The sequence below is a fragment of the Ursus arctos genome, unplaced genomic scaffold, assembly GCF_023065955.2.
Source record: "Ursus arctos isolate Adak ecotype North America unplaced genomic scaffold, UrsArc2.0 scaffold_9, whole genome shotgun sequence".
NCBI lineage: Eukaryota > Metazoa > Chordata > Mammalia > Carnivora > Ursidae > Ursus > Ursus arctos.
In genome coordinates, this window is record NW_026623111.1 from 29,236,620 (window position 1) to 29,255,646 (window position 19,027).

The following is a 19,027-nucleotide window of genomic DNA, read 5'->3' on the forward strand; positions in this document are numbered from 1 at the left end:
AACCAAGATATATTACAGTACAATGATGAGCAGACTTGGCAAGTATCTAAGAAGTCCTTTGGAGAACTGAAAGTACATATTTGATATGTACTTATAAAGAGAAGTTCAAACCAAAGTTTAAAGGAAAGACTGACTTGGGGAAAATTGGGAAAACAGTAAAAAACAACAGACTAATTGCTATTGTTGGCAAAGCTATATAATAATTACCTGGAGAAAGTAATAGGCATAATGTTACTTACATGTAGTTATGGGCTCAAAAAATTGATGCAATAAATTGTTTAAGTTTGAAAATAATTCTTCTTGGTATTTCATTTGGAGGTTCTAGTCATTCATCAAATTAGACTAGACTTAGAAATTTCTATTAAAGCTAGAGAGGATGAGTATAGATAATCTGAAAATGTAATTCTCCAAATATAAAAAAAACATAGATTTATAAGCATCAATAAATATCAAGATATCACACATTACATAAAAAATTTATAACTGAGGAGAGAAGATGGACATAAAGAGCAGAAATGCTGTTGAGTCTAGTGAAGAAATTCAGGGAATACAGACATAGAGACCTCTATCCCTCTTTTTTGAGTAGAGTCCAGAAAGGTGGAGAAATTCCAAAATTTTCCAATTGTTTGCATAGCTCAAGAATAAAAGACATATACTTGAGATTCTAAGAATGTGATTTAGGTCAGTGTCATAAAGGACCTGTCTTATGAGCAAGACTCAAGGAAGATTGAAATATTTTCTTCTTCCAGAGTGACAATGCCCCAGAGATCTAAGGCATTTGAAGGTCACTTCCAGTTGAGATGAAGAGGATGTAACATTGACATTCATGAAGCAAACATCCCACAGGAGTATAAAGGTATCCTTGGGTATCAAGGGGCTTCCCAGCTCTCAGAGCCTTCAGAATACTTATGCACCTCAGAACATGGAGAAACCACTTAGTTTTTTTGACTGTTTCCTTGGCTGTGAAGAAGCTTTTTATCTTGATGAAGTCCCACAAGTTCATTTTTTCTTTTGTTTCTCTTGCTTTGGAGATGTGTCATGAAAAAAGTTGCTGTGGCTGATGTCACAGAGGTTGCAGCCTATGTTCTCCTCTAGGATTTTCATGGATTTCATGGATTTCATACTCTTTCATGTATTTGGAGTTTATCTTTGTGTATGGCATGAGAGAGTGGTCAAGTTTCATTCTTTCGCATATAGCTGTCCAATTTTCCCAGCACCATTTATTGAAGAGACTGTCTTTTTTCCACTGGATGTTTTTTACTCCTTTGTCAAAGATTAGTTGCCCAAAGAGCCAAGGGTCCATTTCTGGGTTCTCTATTCTGTTCCATCGGTCTATGTATCTGTTTTTGTGCCAGTACCATGCTGTCTTTGTGATCACAGCTTTGTAGTATAGCTTGAAATCCAGCAACGTGATGCCCCCAGCTTTCTTTGTCCTTTTCAACAATTCCTTGGCAACTTGGGGCCTTTTCTGGTTCCACACAAATTTAAGGGCTGTTTGTTCCAGCTCTTTGAAAAATGCCATTGGTATTTTGATCAGGATGGCATTGAAAGTGTAGATTGCCCTGGGTAGCACAGACATTTTAACTATGTTAATTCTTCCGATCCATGAGCATGGAATATTTTTCCATCTTTTTGTGTCTTCTTCAATGTCTTTCAAGAGTGATCTGTAGTTTCTAGAATATAGATCCTTTACCTCTCTGGTTAAGTTAATTCTGAGATAATGTATGATTTTTGGTGCTATTGTAAATGGAATGGATTCCCTAACTTCTCTTTCTTCAGTCTCATTGTTCGTGTATAGAAATACAACTGATTTCTGAGCATTGATTTTGTATCCCACCACATTACTGAATTGCTCCATAAGTTCTAGCAGTTTGGGGGTGGAGTCTTTTGGGTTTTCCATATAGAGTATCATGTCATCACGAAGAGAGACAGTTTGACTTCTTCTTTGTCGATTTGGATACCTTTTATCCCTTTTTGTTGTCTGATTGCTAAGAGGCAGCCCACGGAATGGGAGAATATATTTGCAAATGACACTACAGATAAAAGACTGGTATCCAAGATCTACAAAGAACTTTTCAAACTCAATACATGAGAAACACATAATCAAATCAAAAAATGGGCAGAAGATATGAACAGACACTTTTCCAATGAAGACATACAAATGACTAACAGACACATGAAAAAATGTTCAAAATCATTAGCCATCAGGGAAATTCAAATCAAAATCACCGTGAGATACCACTTGTGCCAGTTTGAATGGCAAAAGTGGACAAGGCAAGAAACAACATATGTTGGAGAGGATGTGGAGAAAGGGGATCCCTCTTACACTGCTGGTGGGAATCCAAGTTGGTACAGCCACTTTGAAAAACAGTGTGGAGGTCCCTTAAAAAGTTAAAAATTGAGCTACCCTATGATCCAGCAATTACACTACCGGGTATTTACCCCAAAGATACAGATGTAATGAAGAGAAGGGCCATATGCACCTCAATGTTCATAGCAGCATTGTCCACAATAGCTAAATTGTGGAAGGAGCCGAGATGCCCTTCAACAGACAAATGATAAAGAAGATGTGGTCCATATATACCATGGAATATTACTCAGCCATCAGAAAGAACGATTACACAACATTTGCAGCAATGTGGACGGGACTGGAGGAGATTATGCTAAGTGAAAGAAGCCAAGCAGAGAAAGACAATTATCATATGGTTTCACTCATTTATGGAACATAAGAAATAAGAAGATCGGTAGGAGAAGGAAGGGAAGAATGAAGGGGGGATAAACGGAAGGGGGAATGAACCATGAGAGACTGTGGACTCTGCGAAACAAACTGAGGGCTTCAGAGGGGAGGGGGGTGGGGGATTGGGATAGGCCGATGGGTATTGAGGAGGGCACATATTGCATGGTGCACTGGTGTTATACGCAAATAATGAATCATGGAACATTACATCACAAACTAAAGGTATACTGTATGGTGACTAACATAACATAATAAAAAATTATTATTTAAAAAAAGAGAGAAGAACATGGAGAAACCAGTGAGGATGCTGAACTGATTGAGATACTTTCTGCCACTTGGCACAATGAGGGTTTGTGGTAGAAATTTAGTTCAGTTAAAGAAAAATAAAGGAACTTACATTTTTTACCCACCAGAATTACATAGTGACAGATTTAAAAAATTTAAAAAAAAACCCAGTTATATCAATGAGAGTCTTTTAACAATGGCATGACTCCTTTATTGATGTACTAAGCTCTGCTGTTGGGGCCTGGAAGACAAGTAATATGAAGTGCTACAGAAGCAGCTCATCAGTTTGACAAGAAAACAGTCCACATGCTTTCTGATCCACTGTGACTATGGCATCAATTTTCAGAGTGTATCGGAGCCCTGGCGCATTGAAGTAGGGACAGTTACTCTGAATGGGAATGTAAAAGGGTGTCAAGACAACAAGGGTTATAACCTACATCTTAACAAAATTTTAACCATAAAAGGACTTGAAGAAGTACATAGAAACACAAGCTTAGCAAGTGTTGTCTGAATGGTTGTGCCTTCTGTGCTTTGTTGAAGCCTTTATCCGACTTCGAGACTAATCGATGATAAGATGCTGCCAAGGATAATACTGGCTCTGTCACACATCGGCCGTAAAAAGATTCGAAATTATATGAATGCTTCTTGTGGGGAAAATAATGACAAGAGGAATTCAGTGTTCACAGTGGAAGAAAGTTTTGTGATAAGAAAAATTGCCATCCTCGCCATGCTTTTCTAATTGTGCTACAGACAGGCAGGTGACAGAGTTGTAACTCAAAAGTTTATTCTTTTGCATCTTATCAGCTTCTGACAATGGATGATAGGTGCTTAGCTAATCAGAAGTTATTTAATGAGAAGTTTTTACATGATTTTTTTCACTTAGAAACTGTTAATTTGGTAGTTGCATCATTCTATGGGGTATTAGATTAAAATGTTTTAAAACTGCTGAGACACAAGTAACATTCAATTATTCATAACTTTGTGTCTGTAGGCATTACTTTACCCTCTATCCTATGGACATTGGCCGGGGTAATCACTGAAATAATTACTTCTACAGTATCAGATGGCAGGCACCATTAACTGAAAATTGTTGACGTAGAACAACATCAATATTAGATCTACCAGTAGGAAACATGATATACTCAATTAAAATAATTAATAACAAAAAACACAAACTAACAAGTATACATAGGGATAGAGATGCTAACAATCTTCATTTATCACATTTTAATTCACTAAAATTTCTGACCACGAAGTTGATTTTTTATATATTGTTTACTTTGGTAGATGAAAACAAGACATGATAATAATAATAACAATAATAAAAAATTCCTGGTGGAGGCTTTCAGCCATTCATTTGCAAAATTAAAACCAGGATTCAGAACCTCAAGCTTGGTGTCACCGATAGAGTTTTATTTCGAGTGACATCAAAATTTCTTATAAATTTGCCTACATTTGTTATTTTATATTAAATGATTCTTAAGCCATACACCATCACAGACACCCAAAGTTGTTAATGATTGCAAATGGAAATAGCATAGTAGGTATGTAGAATTACATAGAATTCTACAGCTACATGGAATCACATGGTAATTCCAGAAAGCTGAGTCTTTCAATACATTTTTGTTGTAGCTTTGTCATACCTTTCCCTGTGCTATACTACACTATACCACATATGCTATATGCTATGTATACTGTGCTATGCTATACTATACTACGCCATATATGCTATATGCTGTGTATACTGTGCTATACTACACTATGCCATATATGCTATATGCTATGTATATTGAGCTATATTATACCATAACCTATATGTTATATACTAGGTATACTGTGCTATACTATATAATATATGCTATATACTATGTATACCATGCTATAATATACTATAGTATACACTGTACTAATGACACATGATACTCTATTACATACTAATGATATATTGTATTCTATGAAAACACTATTTTAAGTGTTTCAGATATATCTCATTTGATCCACACAACACATGATATAGGTACAATTTTATTCCCATTTTACTGTATGGACACTGAGCAGCAGAGAAGTTAACTAACTTGCCTGGGTTATCTAATAAGTCAGGGCTCCTGTTTCTAACTAGGACTTTGAAGTCATACATGTCACCACTCATTCCATGTCACCTCTTATAGGCTGAAGCATACACGGTCTTTGCACTTTGAAAAAGATGCTGAGAAAAAAAAGATGCTGAATATGTTGGCTAATTCAAATAATTTTTAAAGATGCTGAAGTAAGACTTTTCCTTTTTGAGCTTTTGGCTGAATCCCCAAAGCTAAGAATATTTAGTTTACGCCTGAACATTATAGAACGAAAGAGTGCATCATCTTTAGAGAATTTATTAAGCAATAACCACTAAAACTCAGGTTGATGATCTCTAAGCTATCACTGACCTTGAAGATATTTAAAGAAAGACTTCAATATTGAATATGAAAATAAAGATTTCTTTAGAATGAAGAGTTCTTTTAGAATGTAGTGTCTTTCCCTTTCCTACTCCATAGTATGGTATGGTTACTTCCCTCAATGTAATCTTGGGATATCAATTCGGTTTTTTTTTTTGGCCACCACAAAATTTAGTGGCTTAAAATAAGCATTCAATATCAATCAACATGATACATCACGTCACTAAGAGAAAACTTAAGAACCATATGATCATTTCAAAAGATACAGAAAAAGCATTTGACAAAGTACAGCATCCATTCATGATAAAAACCCTCAACAAAGTAGGTTTAGAGGCAACATACCTCAACATAATAATGGTCATATATGAAAACCCCACAGCTAACATCATCCTCAATGCAGAAAACCTGAGAGCCTTTCCCCTAAGATCAGGAACAAGACAAGGATGTCTGTTCTCACCACTTTTTATTCAACATAGTATTAGAAGTCCTAGCCATAGCAATCAGACAATAAAATAAATATTGTTAAAATGTCTATACTACCCAAAGCAATCTACACATTTAATGCAATCCCTATCAAAATACCAATAGTAATTTTCACAGAACTAGAACAAGCAATCCTAAAATTCATATGGAACACAAAGGCCCCAAATAGTCAAAGCAATCTTAGAAAAGCAAAGCAGGGGCACCTGGGTGGCACAGCAGTTAAGCGTCTGCCTTGGCTCAGGGCGTGATCCCAGCCTTATGGGATGGAGCCCCACATCAGGCTCCTCCGCTAGGAGCCTGCTTCTTCCTCTCCCACTCCCCCTGCTTGTGTTCCCTCTCTTGCTGGCTGTCTCTATCTCTGTCAAATAAATAAATAAAATCTTAAAAAAAAAAAAAAAAGCAAAGCAGTAGGTATCACAATTCTGTACTTCAAGTTATATCAAAACAGTATGGTACTGGCACAAAAATAAACACATAGATTAATAGAACAGAGTAGAAAATCCAGAAATAAATGCACAATGATGAAGTCAATTAATCTTCAACAAAGCAGGAAAGGATATGCAATGGGAAAAAGACAGTCTCTTCAACAAACGGTCTCTTTCTCAATGCTGGGAAAACTGGACAGCAACATGAAAAAGAATGAAACTGGGCCACTTTCTTACACCAGACACACAAAAAATTCAAAGTGTATTAAAAATCTAAATGTAAGACCTGAAACCATAAACATCCTAGAAAAGAACACAGGCAATTTCTCTGACATCAGTTATAGCAATTTTTTTCTAGATATGTTCCCTGAGGCAAGAGAACCCAAAGCAAAAATAAACTGCTATGACTATATCAAGACTAAAAGCTTCGGTACAGCAAAGGAAACAATCAACAAAACTAAAAGGTAACCTACAGAATGGTTGAAGATATTTGCGAATGACATATCTGATAAAGGGTTAGCACACAAAATATATAAAGAACTTATAATACTCTACAACTTTTAATCCAATTAAAAAATGGTGAGAAGACAGGAACAGACATTTCTCCAAAGAAGACATCCAGATGGCCAATAGACAACATGAAAAGACACCAATCAGAATGGCTAAAATCAAAACACAAGAAACAACAGGTATTGGTGAGGATGTGGAGAAAGGGGAACACTCTTACACTGTTGGTGGAAATGCAAACTGGTACAGCTACTCTGGAAAACAGGATGGAGTTTCCTCAAAAAGTTAAAAATAGAACTACCCTATAATCCAGTAATTGCATTACTGGGTGCAATACAAAACACTAAATCAAAGGGATAGATGTACCCCTGTGTTTAGAGCAGCATTGTTTACAATAGCAAAGATATGGAAGCAGCCCAAGTATCCAACGACTGATGAATGGATAAAGAAGACACAGCATATATATATATATATATATATATATATATATATACATAATGGAATATTACTCAACCATGAAAAAGAATGAAATTCTGCCATTTGCAGTGACGTGAATGGAACCATAGAGTATAATGCTAAGTGAAATAAGTCAGAGAAAGACAATACATGATTTCACTCATGCGGAATTTAAGAAACAAAACAAATGAGCAAAGGGAAAAAAAGAGTGAGGCAAACCAAGAAATAGACTCTTAACTATAGAGAACAAACTAATGGTTCCCAGAGGGAAGGGGGGGTGGGTTAACAGGTGATGGCGATTAAGGAGTGCACTTATCATGATGAGAACGGGGTGATTAAAATAAAAGCTTAAAATAAATATATTGATCATTAATAAAGCAAACAAATAAGCAAAAACAGCCACTGATTAAGCTCACAGTTCTGCAATTCAACTATGAGGGCTGCACTCAGGCGGGCAGTCTCCTGGTCTTTCTGGCTTCCACTTCTGCATTCAGCTGTCTGGGCAGAGACAGATGGCTGACCCATATGAAGTGGGACTTCAGCTGATATGGCTCATGTAGGTTCCATGTAGCCTCTCATCTTTCAGCAGGTCACCCCATGCTTGCACACACGGCAGAGGAGGAAAGGGATCCCAAGGGAGAGAGTCCAAATGTGCAAGGTCTTTTGAGTGGGAGCCTTGGGGCAGGCCCAACATTGTTTTTGCCAACCCAGCTTAAGTCTGCAATTAAGTCTATTAATTAAGTAGACTCCACCCATTAATGAGAGGAGCTACACACTCACATTGCAAGGATGTAAGTATAGGAATAAATGGAGAACTTGGGACATTTTGCACTTTACCCTACCAAGTGAAGCATACTCTGGGAGAAGTGCCTGAAGAGTTTGTCCTATATCTTTTGAAATTTTGTCAATTCAGAGCCTGGCATATGACTTATAGATGACAAGACTAAAATCAAGTCTACAGGAAGAGAAAGAGAGAGGGCCATAGAGGAAGAAAGCTGTCTTATCATACGTGTGGGAGAAATACTCGTGTTTCCTGAGGGATTTGTGTAAACCCTGCAGAGTTAGGCTGAGTCACCTTAAAGTGTCTCTATCCAAAAGACCTCCTTCAGGCAAGTCTGTTGTGGACAAGATTGCTGGAAAATAGGAACAGAGGGGAAAATATAAGTAGCCAGATAGCAGAGGTTTTGGCCCCACTGGAAAACTATAGTTGGCGAAACCTAATACTTGGATCTTGAAAGAGTAACAACCAAATGAATAAAAATCCCCAATATAGAATATGAGCCTTGATATCTGTCACCCACAGAGCGCAGCACACCAGATCACATTTCTGGCAGCTAAGTAACATTTTTCTGACTCTTCTGTATCTTTTGTCCCTTAGCTTCAATGCTTGAGGATCTGAGGCAGCAAAATGATTGAGGATGAGGAATAGAATACATGAGCAAAGGTAAGTATTGAAGAAACCAGCAACATCAGTGAGCAGCTATGTGACACTTTGCATCCGGAATATGACCATTTCTTCCCACCTCTCCCACCACTGCCCAGGTCCAGGCCTCCATGAACAGTTATGGATTATTGCACGAACCTCCTCCCTGCCTGTATCCTTGCCCACTACTGTCTATTCTCAACAAAACCAAGGTGACTCTTTTTGAAATTAAGTCAAATCGTGTATTCCTCTTCTCAGACCTCCTTTCTTTTACATTGAAAATCTAAACCAAACAATGATCTACTGGCCTGAAATGGACATGAGAGTGTGCTGTTCAGATCTTCCTTCAAAAAATAAGTGGACACCAGGTGCTCAGAGGACAGTTAGCTGATGGCTTCTAGTTGTAGCATTCTACTGTCTACTGCAGCACTTGTGGACACAGCATAGAGAGGGTCCTAGACCCAGCTATTCCTGCCAGTGCAAGACTCTTCTAGGAAATCTTTGCTTTGAACCATTGGTTTGGCTGAGACTATATCAAATATGAATCACAGTTAAGATAGTCCCTGCCCAATTCTCTTTTTTCCTCTTGTCTTCCACAGATAACAAAAATAGAAAACAAAAACCAAAAAGACTACAGAGTCAAAAGATTTGGATTCAAATCCTGTCAGAGATGACTGGTTGGGTGACCTAAACTGAATCACCTCCTCTCTGACAGTCAGATTTCACATCTGTAAAATGGGGATATTCACATTTAATTCACAGGGGTTTTGTGTGACCCTGATTTACTCCAAGTAGGTAAATGTAAAAGTGACCTGGAAGCTATAAAAATTGCTATGTGGTTATAATTGGAACCCAGAAAGAAGTACTGATCTTTCCATGATCATTCCCTGACAAACATTTTGTCTAATTCAAATCCAGAGCATGACAATTCATTAAAAATTCCAATCAGTATATAGGAAAGAAAAAGGGATAGAAATAGAAATAGTCTCCCTTATTGGAAATCTGTTTTCCTATTATATCACCCTTCCCATTCCTTGCAAGTGACCCCTATCTGTCTTAAAGATGAAAATGGAAAATGAAGGGAAAAAAATCTCATGCCCTTAGAAAGAATCAACTCAAAACCCTGTATCCTCATTCAAACAGAACTACCGAAGGGCACAAGATCTATATATTTTTTTCCAACAGGAAAAGAATCTAAAGACAAATTGATTAGTGATGTGTTATTTGGAAGACAATAAGGAAAATGAGTTTCCCCAAACACACAACTGATCACCACTATTTACAAGATGTTTTAATTAAAGGTAAACTCCAAATTAAGGTAGAACCTGTATGGGTTAAGCCAATGATAATCATTTGAAGAGGAATAGACACTTTAATGAGTTTGAAGTGTAGCTATAACTCTTTTTTCTTACTCATACTTTGAAGATTGAATAGCTCTAAGTTGATGATAAAGTAGTATGAAAAAAGAACAAAGTAAAAAGAAATGACTACATTAGTTTGCAGCAATCTATTTTTGGCTCTTCTGTTACCTTAGTAATAATCTTGAAAGGTGTTTGAATCCTGTTCTTTGCCAAACACAATTTTCTACTCATTATAAAACAGATAGATTATTTCACACATGAATTCTTTTAATTGTTTGACATTTTACTAATATTCACATTCGGAAACCCAAGTCTAAATGATGAAATGGCAAAGAGATGGAAAGAAAAAAAGATCGTCGGTCAATGTCAGCTGATTCAGCTAGTCAGAGTCTATATGATTGACCGATTCTTTTCCTGAATTAACCAGTTGTTAATAGACACAACTAATATAAGTCTACATAAATAACCAATGTGATAAATTACCTGACTTATCTGGCACCAAGCCATTTTTAAACCAACAGATGATTCATCATTAACATTAACACAATAGTGGATAGGCCTAACAGCACATTTACCAGTCCTGGAAAACAACTGAATGTTTCAACCAAATTCTTTGAGCACATTATTTACAATAACTTATTTGAACAAAACAAATGATGTCAAGGACCCATGAGTATCAACCCTAATAAGGACAAATAACAGAAAGTCATGAATATTCAATATACTTTTAGGGGAGGTTTTATGAATATTTGTTCAATGATAGTCGTCAGTGTTTCTCCATAGAAGAACAGAATGTATATCCTTCAGTAGTTCTGCTTGCATGATCTTATGTAGTGTTTTGATTTGATTCATTTTCGTAGTCCTAAGAGCAAGTGAGGGAGATCCATTAGAGCATGCAGTAAAGTTCCCAGCACTTCACTCTGAGATTTATCTCAAGTCCCACATCATCTAAAAGTCATTCCTATTCATTCCAGCCAATTGGAGACCTCCTACTACATAGTAGACCTGACTATCTACTTTTAGGATAAATGAATTGTGAAATAAATTGCCTGCCTCCAGAGGACATCTGTAACTTGGGCCTCAACTATGTGGCAGAGTAAAAGAACCAGAAACTTTGAAAGGGCATCTAAGTCTGCAGTGGAGAGAACAAGTTAAGGAAGATAGTCCAGAAGAAATGATAGTAGTGATATATAATCAAAAGTAAGGTGGGCGGCAGAAGGTGGGTATCAAGGTGGAGGGCATGGATGGAAGGAGGGAGGTGATTTACTTTGTGTGCTACCCTATTCTTGATTTACAGCTCCCCCTTCTCTGGATTTCTGCTGTTTCCCTTAAATTAACACAAATGGTTGTCGCTTCCCAGTGTTATAAAACTGTTCCATGTTCTTTCCCAAACCATATTGTCAATTCTTTATTTCTCCATCACTCTTACCCAGTGCCCAGCATGGAGCTGTGTACAGAAAATGTTCTCAATAATCAATGTGTTAAATGAAAATGGAAATTTCGGAATAGGAATTTTTTAAAGATCTTACAATATCACCTTCAAATGACCGCTATGAAGATACATTGAATCTCTCTCTTTACACAGATTTATCCCAGTAGGTATTTGACTGAGTTCTCCATTTCCCTTCCTTTCCTGTGGTCACTACAGCATGAGGATTTTGTGGATACTGACAGAATTGAGTCCATGAGGCTAATTTCCTAAATAAAGTTTAGCAGAAGGCAGTGTTAAACTGCCTTGCTGCCTCCTCACAAAGGGAAAAGGCAACATGGCTTGGAGATGAAACTGACCATTTTTCACCCCAAAATTGTTCTATCATTCCATGTTGAATGCAGTAATTCCATTTTATGAAAAGTTATTTATAGAAGAGAAAAGGTGCTGCCGAGGTATGCTAGCATCGATCTTTTTTTTTTTTTTTCTGGCATAAATACTGAAACTGGAAAAGTAGATTAAAAAAATATAGGCACTCTTCAGATTTGATTTCTGGCTTTTAAAAAAAAAATCTCTGTCTGACTTTCAGCCTTTTTCAAAGCAATTACAGTAATAAAATAATGTGCTTACTAAGAATGTATCCTTTAAAAAACAGGTGTTTTTATAATTTGAAGAAGGAAAAGATTTTAAACAGAGAATCCAGTGCATAAGATTTTAAATTAGAACAAACATTTAAAAAGAGAGGTGGCCACATTAGCAGTTTTCAAAATTATGCCAAAGCATGAAAGCATGTTGTAGTTCTAAAGAGACAGGAATCACGGACTTCAGCGGCATGCAAATCGGCTTACCATTAAGATATTGCCGTAAATAACATTCATTTCTCTGAAACTCATAATTAGGCCAAGTATACCATTATAATTCACCTTGAGGTTGGTTAAGAAAGTACAACTTTAGAGAAAAAATTAACATAGGAAGCTACTCTTAGAACTAAAAATGGAAGAAAAATCCCTTACATTTATCTTGAAAATAAATGTAGCCACCTGCTATGAGAAATTCTCCTTTTCCAGGCAGTCTCCTCAGGGCCAGATTTATCATTGGTAAAACCAGGTCACTTTTAGCTTTTCAGAATTTTAAACTTCTAAGAGTAACGAATCTATGCCCTTTCTCACAATATGACTTTGTATTAACCCAGACTTGGTTAATAATGAAGGGAAAGAAGCACAAGGGGAGTCCCTCCCTTTCCTTTCTCTTTCTTTGCTTCCTTGCTCTGGAGCTCTGCCAACATGTGCTTGGTGACTCTTCTTGGACCAGCAGCCTCAGAACCTGTTCTCTACTTATGTGAATGGGGAAGGCCACGTTGGCAGAGCAGACTGAATCTACTTCCTGAGCAGTTGTCATGACTGCATATGACAGGAGTGCCTTACTCACCAATCACGAAGAAGCTGGAACAGAGCACTAAGGGATAATAGAGCTGCTTTGAGAAGACCATCCATCCATACCCAGGTGTTACTTAAAACGGAATTGATCTCTATGTGTAAGCCATGGTAACCCAGGCCACTGATACAGTGAGATCCAGTGACTAGACCAGGAACTTTTTCTTCCTTGGCAGAAGAGTTAGAAAGGTAGGTGAGTAGAGGGGTAGGGGCTTCTCAACAGACTGAGACAGAAAAGCAGGACAAACAGGTACGTTTCCTACCTAATATTCAAATGTTAGTTTAATTCAGCATTTCCCAATATGTGTTCCACATATAATAGATATATTTCTGATAATATTAATCCATGGATTCTTAAAATTTCACTTTAATTGTGATACTCAGTGATTCTTAGTATGTTAAATCGATGGTTTTCAAGATTTCAGGAGAAGGATCAATATTAGATAGAACAAAAAAAGCCATTGGTCATTTTTGACTCTCAATTTAGATAGTTTGCTGTCATTATTGCTATTGTTTTTCCAAAGCAAGACAACAGTCTTGAGATCTAGGTCAGGCCAACCTGTTACAGAAGTTTACTATAAAAAGTGGTTAGAGAGAATTTCAAATGGGAAGTTGCATCCTTTACAAACAGAAACAGTAAGCTTTGGGCAGAAAAAGGGATAGAAGTAATGTCAATAGATAATTTGATTGAGTAGCTCCCTGTGCCAGGTATTTTTCAAGTACTTAATACACACTATCTATTCAACCTTTACACCAACTTTCTGGTATTATCTTCTTTCTACAGATATGGAAATGTGGAACCTAAGAGGGTTTAAGTAACTTGTCCAAGTTGACACAGCTTTAAGTGGTAGAGAGCAGATTCAAATTCAAGAATGCTAGGTCCAGAGCTGATGCTTTTGAAACTACATTCTATGGCCTCTGTTATTCTACAAGGAGTTCAATTTTCTTCACTTTAAACAATCTCATCTCTGCAGGGTCAAGAGGTAGGAAATGGTGTGGGGTGGGATGGGGGAGGGGGATACGGAGAGGTCGCAGACAATCTAAGAAGAAGCTGCCAAAAGCTGCTGAGGTCACACATGTGGTTTCATGTTTGGAAATCTGGAAGAAGATCACCTGAAATAAGTGCCCGTGTGCATTCATGGGCAGCCACAGTGTTGTGTGAATGATGTCCTTGATATTTAGGCATAGAGAGGGCTTGTGTTATGCTTCTCTGTGGTGAGAAATCAGTCCAGGAATTCCTGCATGTGCTGGAGGGGGAAGAGAAGGCCAGCTGAGTTGAGAATTCAGAAGAAAGACATAAGACTGTTCTGACATGAGGGTTGGGGAACCAAATCTGGCTGAGACCCAGAGATCTGCAATGTCAGTGAAAACCAAAGTGAAGCCAAATCATTAAGGATTTTGGCCATGCAACTGGACAGACTATGGGCACACCAGTGCACATGCCAATAGTAAATTCCAGCAGACAATTCAGTGGACAAGCTTCAAATAAGGCAGTCAAGACCACTGCTCAAGACCACTTAATGGGTCTGAGGCCACAGTCCCCATACTTAGGCATGATGAGCAACAGTAAATTCCCACTTGATTCCAGGTTCATCTAGGATTGCAACTAGAGCCAAGAAGAGTCTCTGAGCTTCTGAGTATTTACCAAAAAGAGTCTATGTTTGCCAGAAATTCCTTTGAACTAGAAAGGTCCATGGTATAGCAAATTGGCACTTTTAAATTGGTTTCTCATCCTTACCCCATCACACCCCACTATCCAGGAAAGCACAGAGATTATGGTGGTGATTAGAACAGTTCTTTAAAAAAAAAAAAGAAAGAAAAGAAAATTGAGAAACTTTTTGTACATCCCAATTTATAGAGTGTTCAATTGCAAGCAGCAGTTACACAGAACACAAGTTCTATGTGAGGTTAATATAGTATTCAAAAATATTTCCTTACTATATAAGATTGGGAATATGACTTTAAAAATTAAACAGGTTTCTGTGGTGCATAAATTCTCAGAAACCTGAATTAGGGTCATTAGCATTGGGAGTCTATGAGAGCAGATTATATATGCCAAGTTTTGAAATGTACTATTTCTAAACATTTTTGCATGTTCAATTTTCCATGTTAAATTTTCCATTTAATATAATTAGTATTTGATAAAACACTCTTTGGAAAAGAATGGTTTGGCTCAATATAAGGATCTCTGCAATTATTAAACATAAAGTCAGATCAGATCCAGGATATGTATAGTTGTTCACACATACACACACACACACACAGAAGGAGACAGAGAATACAAGAAAGAGAGATCTATATCTCTTCGGATGTATTATAAAATTATTTACTAACATTTTAGCAAAAATTACCAGAGCTGGCAATCTTATTCCACTTAAATCTGCATTATATATTCATTTTGTGCTAGGGAGTAAGATAGTGAGATTGTATTTTCCGCTTGATAAATTGTCTCATGCATGACATCTGAGGACTATTGGCAATAGTAAGATGGTCTAAATTCTGTGTTAACGTTAGTTGAGAAAAGCTAAGTAAGTTTTCCTCCCTGCCTGTTCAAGCTCAATGTTCACTTTAGCACAGAGAATCAGAGGCTGTGGTATTCTTTTCCCAGTGTAGACAATCACTTATTAATTTGTACTAAAGTTCTGTCTGAGTAAAATATTTTCTAGAAATATGTAGAAGAACAAAGTAGGAGCTATTCCCAAAACCCACATATTTTGATTCTTTGTTTTTTAATCTGCATTAATTGCACCTGAAAAACTTTAAGTTATATAAAATAATGAACATTTTGCTTTCTTGGACTCCTCTTTGAAGACTTTTGAGGTTGTTCCATTTTACCTAATCATCAGGGATATCACTTCTAACTCTCAAGACAGGTGCTGTAACACAATAGGTAAAAAAATCTACAGCACATTATAATCAGTTATTCTGAAATGATCCTAATGTTGTACCAACACAAATAAGCTGTTTAAATTCATGTTTTAGCAGCATCTGTTGCTGGAAGATTTAATACCTGATTGTCAGATCAGGATTTCTAAAATCTTTCATCCAGAAAATACTAGAAGCATAGTTTAGTTAAAACTGGTGACAGATAAATCTTTATCTTTAGAGTCCAGGTTTAATTTGGGGAAGTCATCATTTTTTCTCCCCTTTGTTAGCTTGTCTCTTAAATGAAGCAGAAGCACATTCTGGTTACTTTCAGTCCGGGAGAGATATTAAAAGTAAAGATGGAGAAGCAAGGAAATTCACACACCCTAGAAACAATATTACTGCTGAGGGGAATTAGCAGTTTCCCCAGGTGTCCAAGAACAGCTGTGGTGTCCTTGTTGAAGAACGTGACTATTAAAGATGCATGACTATGCCTCCCGATTCTAATGCTTATCCAGTACATCTGTTAGCATATGCATCACTCCCAACCACTGGAGCTCTTTCTGTCTCACAGTCATGCCTCCAAAACAGAGGATTAGATTAGGTCAGAGGGACTCTGACAGTTGGGCAGCCTTCCCATATTAGGCCATGTCATAATTTTTGTGAGCCTATGACTGTTCTTATGGCTGCTCATGGGCACGAATCCACTCCTGCTTTAAGCAACCACTATCAGGAAGGGAGGGTCACATCGTTAGCTTTCCTTGGAAGTATAGGAGTTGCAGGCATTGTGAACCTAGTAAGTCCCCTTTCAATGCCTCTCAAGAACTATGCCACAGTTTCATGGTTGCCAGCAGAATATAAGAGATTCCTGGGTCAGAGACATGGACAGTTTATTATTTACAGTACTAGCAGTAACCACAGCATCATCATTTTGTACCGCTTTGCCAAGCCACAATCCCCACAGGGCAACAGGAAGAGTGCAAAGTGATCCCCGCAGGAGAGGAATCTCAAGCTTAGGGAACCTGAATCACTTTAAACTGACTGTAAGCTTGTTTGAACTCCATAGGGAGACATGATCTTTATTATACTTGCTATGCTCTGAATGTATGTGCCCCCCCCCATTCATATGTCAAAATCCTAATGCCCAATATGATGGTATCAAGAGACGGGGAGATGGGGTCTCTGGGAGACACTTAAGTCATGAGGGTAGAGGCCATTATAAGAGACACCCCACAGAGACCCCTCACTCCTTCCACCATGTGAGGACACAATGAGAAGTCTGTGACATACAAGAAGGCCATCATCAGACCACAACAGCACCCTGATCTTAGACTTCAAGCCTCCAGAACTCTGTGAAATACATTTCTGTTGTTTATAAGACACCCTGTCTGTAGTATTTTGTTATAACAGCTTGAACAGACTAAAACAATGCTGGAAAGCAAACAAAGATGAACTTTGCTCCAGAGAGAAATAGTATCTCTGTCTTCCAAGGTTGCTCACTAGACAAACATCTCTGAAGGACAGTTCGGCAAAAAAGTCAAGCAGTGCCTTTGCTTGCAACACACACAGAAACATAAGAGAATTAGTTCTCTAGAAGACTCCAGTTCAAAAAATGCTAAGTATGATTTATATGAAGAGATATAATTAGCTCTTTTCCGGCTGGAACCATGGAGGGTGCAGAAGAGAAGAAAAAGAACGTTCCTGCTGTGCCAGAAACCCTTAAGAAGAAGCAAAGGAATTTCACAGAGGTAAAGATCAAGCGTCTGAGAAAGAAGTTTGCTCAAAAGATTGCTCAAAAGGCAAGGAGGAAGCTTATCTGTGAAAAAGCTAAGCATTACCACAAGGAATATAGGCAGATGTACAGAACTGAGATTGGAATGGCAAGGATGGCAAGAAAAGCTGGCAACTTCTATGTACTTGCGGAACCCAAACTAGCATTTATCACCCGGATCAGAGGTGTCAAGGGTGTGAGCCCGAAGGTTCAGAAGGTGTTGCAGCTTCTTCGCCTTCGCCAGATTTTCAATGGCAACTTTGTTAAGCTCAACAAGACTTCAATTAACATGCTAAGGACCGTGGAACTATATACAGCATGGGGCTACTCAGACCTGAAGGCAGTGAATGAATTGATCTACAAGCATGGTTACGGCAAAATAATTAAGAAGCAGTTGCCCTGACAGATAATACATTGATTGCCTGCTCTCTTGGTAAATATCGCATCATCTGCATGGAGGATCTGATTCACGAGATCTATACTGTTGGAAAACATTTCCAAGAAGCAAACAATTTTTATGGCCCTTCAAATTATCTTCTCCACAAGGGGGAATGAAGAAAAAAACCATCCATTTTTTAAAGGGGGAGATGCTGGCAACAGGGAAGACCAGATCAATAGGCTTATTAGAAGGATGAACTAAAGTATCTACCATGATTATTTTTGTAATCTGGTCAGTAATAAATGACTACTCTCAAATGGAAAAAAAAGATACAATTAAACAAAATAATATTGCAAACATGAAATATTTGAGTTGCATGTGAAAACTGAAAACATCAAGTGTGAACTCCTCTCATCACTTATAGTCATGTCTCCCCATTCCAAGATCACTGTCAGATTCTGCCTTAAACTCATTGCTTCTTTCTTAGTGGCTTTATGATAAAACATTGAGAAAATTGACAGCTGTCTTTCAAACATCCAGGGTCTCCATAGACATAAAGCATTTCCTGCCCATCTTAGGACCATAATTTCTTCTTCTTTTTTTCAGAATACACAAAGAGATATGAACAAAATCTTTCCTGCTATCAAAAACAGAGAACTCACTACAAGATCCAATTGTCCCAACTATCAGCTACTATTTTCCTTCTAGGAAAGCCTGCTTTCATGGCTAACAATGGTATCTGAGGAAAAAAATTAATTAATTTCCGGAAAGTAGCAGAATATCATCAGGGTGCTGTTTTTGGTTTTTGGTTTTTGGGGTTTTTTTGTTTTGCTTTGTTTTTTGCATTGCTTTGATTTTTCTTACATAAACATGTATATCATATATTTCTGATTGCAAAACAGTAGTTGATTATGACAAAGATTCTATGCCTCTCAAATGCCTACTTTTCTCTATTTGCAATTATGTCAAACTAATTCAGACCATTAATATAACCATTCACAAGGATACATTACTTGACTGCTCCTATCTAGATATAGC

At 37.4% G+C, this 19,027-nt stretch overlaps 1 pseudogene; it reads left to right on the plus strand.

Moving 5' to 3' along the window:
• Window positions 1–17,506: 17,506 nt before the first annotated feature.
• On the plus strand, window positions 17,507–18,250 carry LOC113262369 (60S ribosomal protein L7-like; annotated as a pseudogene).
• The last annotated feature ends 777 nt before the right edge of the window (window positions 18,251–19,027 follow it).